Raw genomic sequence first — 6,000 nt, 5'->3', positions numbered from 1 at the left:
GTAGTGGACTTTGAGTCCACAGCCTTGGCCCTGAGCTGTATTCCCAGCCCTTTTTTATTTTTTCAGAAAGGGTTTCACTAATTTGCCCAGGCTGGCATTGAACTTGCAATCCTCCTGCCTCAGCTTTTCAGAGTATGAAGATTACAGGCATGCGCCAACAGGCCTGGCTTTTCCTCTGGCAGAGATGTGGCATTTGAAGGCAGGTTGTCCACTGAACAGGGCAGGGCCCACAAGGAAGAAGGGCGATAGCAATTTGACATGTTTCTTACCATCTTCACACTCAGCAGATTTCTGTCCATGGCTCTTGTCCTAATAAACAGGACTTTGCGGCCATAGGAGAACCCAGCTGAAAGAGAAAACAAACAGTGGATGCTACTGTTGGTGTCCCAAATTAATTTTTCCAGGCTCTGATTCTTGTTTGGGGCTCCATATTTGTATCTTTAATTCCCCACAAAACATGTGTACCTGGATTGTTTTACTGGCACCTAAAAGTCAACATCCAAGACTGAATTGTCCCCTTTCCTGCTAGATGTCCGTCTCATGTTAGGCCTGTCCCATTGACTGGTGCCATCATGCATGCTTTTTTCTCCCTTTGCTTATCTCCCATTCTATATTTGTTGGTCTAAGACTTGTCTCATTTACTTCCCTAAAAAGATTAGCTAATCAAATACATACAGCCGTCTTATGTACACAATTTAGATAAGCAATACCTAATATTTACTATAAGCATATCCTCATTTGCACTTACATTGAAAAATTACTTATGCTTTTTCTGAAAGTCAAATTTAACTTTCAGAGTATCTGTATTTTATTGGTTGAATCTGCAACCTTAGTCCTTAACGTCTACCAGCATGCTCGCCTCCCACATGCTTCAGCCTCTTCACTCTGGAAGCTTTCACTCTTCCCTTCCAGGTCTCCGGAATAGCCTCCTAACTGGTATTGTCCTGCCTCCAACTGTTTTCCCACTCTGTGGAAGATCTAAGTTGCTAATAGACTCATGTTTCTGCCACAGGAGTTGGATCATACTCACTGCCCTACTTCTCTGCTTATAAAGCTTTTCATAACCTGGTTCCTACCTAACTCTCCCACACTTCTTGTAACTAAAGTTCCAGTCAGACTTTATGTGGAGAAACTGGCTTATGTGTCGGCTGGGTCATACACTCTCCTATGGGAGCTGGTCAGTTATCTTGATTGCAAAGCTCAGAGTGATCCACAAGGAGGGATGGCCCTCTCTTCTTTCCACCCTCTCTATAAATGTGCAGTGTCCGAAGAGCCATACCTCTTCTCTAGAGCAACACTCCACGGCACCCTGGGGGAGCCGACGGCCCATGCAGTCTTTCAGAGGCTCTTAGCGATCAGGAACAATGGCTTCTAGAAAGAAGGCTGGTGATGTGTCAGCTGTCCGGTAATGGAAGGAACAGTGTAATTATTTTATATCAATAAGTGCTCTTAGTCTTCCTCTTGAAAATATCCTTATTTGCTCTACCACTAGTAGATGATTTTATCTGAGGTAGCTTTGTAACAGATTGTGTGTGCCTTCACGAAAAAGAAATTTTGGATTAAAACGTTCATTGTGAACTTGTAGGATATTAGAAATGAAATGGGATGTGAAGGTCATCTATTCTGATACCCTCATTTTATACATGAGAAAACAGAGGCTAAAGAAGGTATGCCATTTGCTTGCAATTGGACTGCTAGGAACTTGTCCCTTGGGTAAGTCATGCTGAACGCAAGGAAGCCAGGGAAGGCTTCCCAGAAATGTTCACAGCCCCTGCCAAGTCCTCCCTCCTGTGAATCCTCCTGGCCCCGCACTGCTCCATCACTCCACACTTCATACCCTGTGTTTTAAACCGTTGGATCTATTTTCCTGTGTGTTTAATTCATCTGCCGAGGACAAGCTTAGGAACGCTTCAGGCTCTCAAGGCACAGTTTCTTCTCTGTAGTGTTTTGTGCTGTTTCTACTTCCTTGTGCATTTTCACAGTACTTTCAATACCTATTGATTTTCTGATTAGTGTTCTGTTTCAAAAATAAAGTCAGACTGGGTTGAAGGACACAAATAGACAGCTACTCACTGACCCTAACATAATGGGAGCACCAGGGGCGGGCTGGTTTCTCACCACAGTCAAGGAAGCTTTGTTTTCTGGAGTATTTCACAGATATTCCAAGATTTGTTGAGCAGTTGTATCCCATTTAATCTATTCCCGTCACCACCAGGGAGGTGAAATTGAATAAATGTCTTCTTTTATTAAATTCCTTATTCAAACACACTTGGGGATTAAATATCCAGCGTGATAAAAACACCAGGCTTTAAGGGTCCCTGAGAAATTGCAAATGGATATCAAAGAGGTTCTTTACAAGAGTCACATTCCAGAGCCAGGGTGTGGCGCGCAGCCCAATGGAAAGTGACAAAAATAAATGTGAGGCAGGATGCAGTGGGAGAACGAGATGTACGGTTAGATCTAGAGCAACTGTCATAGGCTAAATGATAGATTAAAATCACCATAATTCCTCACCACGGGCAACAAGCCATTCAAAGACTGGGCCGCCTCATAAAATAGAACCAAAGGAAAATCAGCACATGTTTGATGACAGAAAGAATTGGTGTTAGTGCCTTGATCTCTGTTGGAAGCAGCTCTTCTGGGACCACACTGAGAAGTCAGTGATGTTCATTATTGACTAATGTAGAGACAGCACACAACAAAAAGAAGATGAACCTTGAGGTCAGACCATCAGGAATTTGAACCCAAAATTCACTGCTTAGCAGCTGTGCTATTTTGTGGCAGATTACTGGAGTTGTATTAGCCATAGTTTATAAATAAAAATCATAGCCATTATCCTGTTGTCTACTCTGTTAATATTTTTCTCATTTCTGTGTATGTATCAACCTATTTAATTCTCAGCCTATGAATATGGCTATAATTTTCCCCACTGTACAGAGTAGCAGGAGCCCCAACTTGCCTGAGATTACAAACCTATTAAGTGGCAGAGCTAGGAGGAAATAAATAAGCAGTAGATATAAGTTAAAGACAGGTAGTAGGATTCTGAAGAAAAAACAGGACCCTAGTTTATCGATGACACATGGACTTGGAGCAGTGTTTACTGGAAGCCAGCACTGTGGGCTGGGATATGTGAGAAATGCATAGCACCTTAAATCCTGAGCAGCTGTTGTTTGGTAAAATAGAAGAAATGCCAGAAGGACAGATCTGGCAGTGGCTCCTAACTTTGTACCATGTTATACACATGATAGACACATGACGGAAAATTACATTAGACACTGTTGATTAGAAAGCCGAATAGCGATGATAAAATACCACTTGTGAGTGCTCAGGGGGGTTGTTAGTAAGAAGGAAAAATCTAGAGATAGGATGATAGGAAATGAACAGTGATGGAAGAATGGGCATAGAGAAAGAGAGAGGGTTTACCTAGCAAGCCAAGTATCAGGAGCTAGGAGCACTGCTGAGATGTTTGAAGGACTGTGGGGATCTGGCCCAACTACAGCCAGAGGTATGGGGGACACTAGACATAGCACAAACAATACCCACATGGTCAGCTCTATGGTGCCTATTTCCTTGTGTTGGTGAGGATAGCATTTCCTAATAAATCTGTTACAGCTGGGTTTCCCCCACAAGGACACAGAGCAAGTGGTGAGTGGTGGGTAAACAAGCAAGTCAGGGAAGTGCCGTATTTACAGCTGCTTTCTGTTGCTAGAATTACTGTCGAAGCTCCACCTCCTGTGGAATCAGCAGCTGCATTAGATTCTCATGCAAGCATGAAGCCTACTGTGAATGGTGCATGTGAGGGATGTAGGTTGCATGCTCCTTATGAGAATCTAATGGAATAATAAAGTACACAATAGAATGCTAATTGAAATAATATGCACAATAAATGTACTGTGCTTGAATCTTCCCAGAGCCATATATAATGTGCATGGTAAATGTAGTGTGCTTGAGTTTTTCCAAATGTTGTGGAAAAATTGTCTCCCTGAAAACCATCTCTTGGTGCCCAAAACATTGGGGACTGCTGTGTTACAGCATGAGTTGGTCCTGCCTTGACGAATAGAGTGGCACATTTGAATGGCCACCCCCCAAAATCTTTGAAGCTCTTCTTAAGGTGTGACCTCTTGGTCAGGTATTTTTGTTAGTTGCTGCAGTTACGGTTCCCAGATGCCCTGAAACTATATCATGCATAGTTATAGGAACAAATATTTATTGAAATATTTACTCCTTTAAAAGATTATTAAGGACTTTAGACTACCTCTAAAGACACACAGTTCAGAAAATAATGAAAGGAAACTGAAGAGCTGATATAAATATCAATAAGGAGAAAATGACTTGCCACAAAAAAGGTTTTCAATTTTTAAAATTAATCTAAGAGCTGTGCATGTTCATGGGATCCAGTGTGGTTTTTTCATACATGTATCCAGTGTGTGTTGATCATATCCCCAACCTCCATCCTTCCATCCTCCCTCCCTACAACTCTGCCCACCCTAGTCTCTAGTAATCACTCTCCCACTTTCAGGTTGACTTTTTTCCAGTTTCCACACAAGAAAGAACATACTTATCTTTCTGTGTCTGGGTTATTTCCCTTACTGTGATGCCTTCCAGTTCCATTTATTTTCCTATGGAGGACAGGAGTTCATTTTTCTGTATGGATGAGCAATACTCAATTATGTGCCTACTATATTTTCTTTATTCATGTGTTAAGAGGCCTAGCCTGATTTCATGTCTTGCAGGTATCTCTTTTGTATGTTGATTTCATTTCTTCTGGATATATAGCCGGGAGTAGGATAGCAAGGTCATATGATAGAATAGTGTTCTCCATATTGGCTGTATAAATTAGTCTTTTACAAACAGTATGCAAGAGTTTCTTTTCCTCCACATTCTTGCAATCATTTCTTACATTTTGTTTTTTCAACACTAGCCATTCTCACTGGGTTGAGATGGTATCTTGTTGTGGTTTTGCTTTGCATTTCCCTAGAGGCTATGATACTGAGCACTTTTTCATATTTGAGGCCATTTGTATTTCTTATTTTGAGAAGTATCTATTTAGATTAGTTGTCCAATTTTAATTGGATTATTTGGGTTATTTGTTAAATTTTTGATTTTCCCCCCATATTCTGGATACTTTCTGTAAGATGAATAGCTGAAAAAATGAGTAAAAAAATTTTCTCATGTGCTGTAGGTTGTCTCTTTACTCTGTTTACTTTCTTTTGATGCAGTCCAATTTGTCAATTCTTGCTTTTGTTTCTTGTGCTTTTGTGGTCTTCCCAAGAAAATCATTGTATCAATATCTTGAAATGTCTCCTCTGTGTTTTGTATCAGCATTTGCAGAGTTTCATATCTTCTATTAGGATCTGTTTTGAGTTCATTTTTTATATAAGGTGAGAGGTTTTCCCATTTGATAGATCTGGTTCATCTATCACTTTTGCTTGAGCACAGCACGTACCATGTCTGGGTCAGAGAGACGCACTGTCTGTGTAAACCACAGTAGAGTGGGGACACTGTAGCAGTTCAGGCAGGTGTGGGAGTGAACAGCATAGCACGCATGGCACTTATCAAGTGGCTGCTCCTACAATGGGAGTGGAGGTCCCTAGGAGGCCAGGGGATTTCTCATGAATGTTGCTACTACCTCTATTGCTTGTGAGGGTCTCTGGTACTGATGGCATCAGTAGTGATGAGGGGTCTGAAGCTCTTGTGCTTTGACCAGACAGTGCTGTGGGGCTGAGTTCTTCACACAAAGAGGCCATAGTAGGAATCTCAACACCCTATCTGTGACGCTTACCTGTCAGTCACACAACATACAAACTACTTGCTTTTACCCAGGGAGCGAATAGGTCAGGTCACTGCCATCGCTGGGCAAAATTCCACGCATAAAGCACTGTTAATTTTTCTTCAAAATGTGCCAGGTTGTTACCAATGCTTTTATATCATCCAGATGCTAGAATATCAAGGCTTATGCCTCACCTGGCTACTCCACCAGGTCAGTTCCTGGTCTCCTGG

This window comes from Chinchilla lanigera, unplaced genomic scaffold, assembly GCF_000276665.1.
Source record: "Chinchilla lanigera isolate Chin_1 unplaced genomic scaffold, ChiLan1.0 scaffold00099, whole genome shotgun sequence".
Taxonomy (NCBI): domain Eukaryota; kingdom Metazoa; phylum Chordata; class Mammalia; order Rodentia; family Chinchillidae; genus Chinchilla; species Chinchilla lanigera.
The sequence above is the reverse complement of the archived record's forward strand: the minus strand, read 5'-3'. Positions refer to the sequence as shown.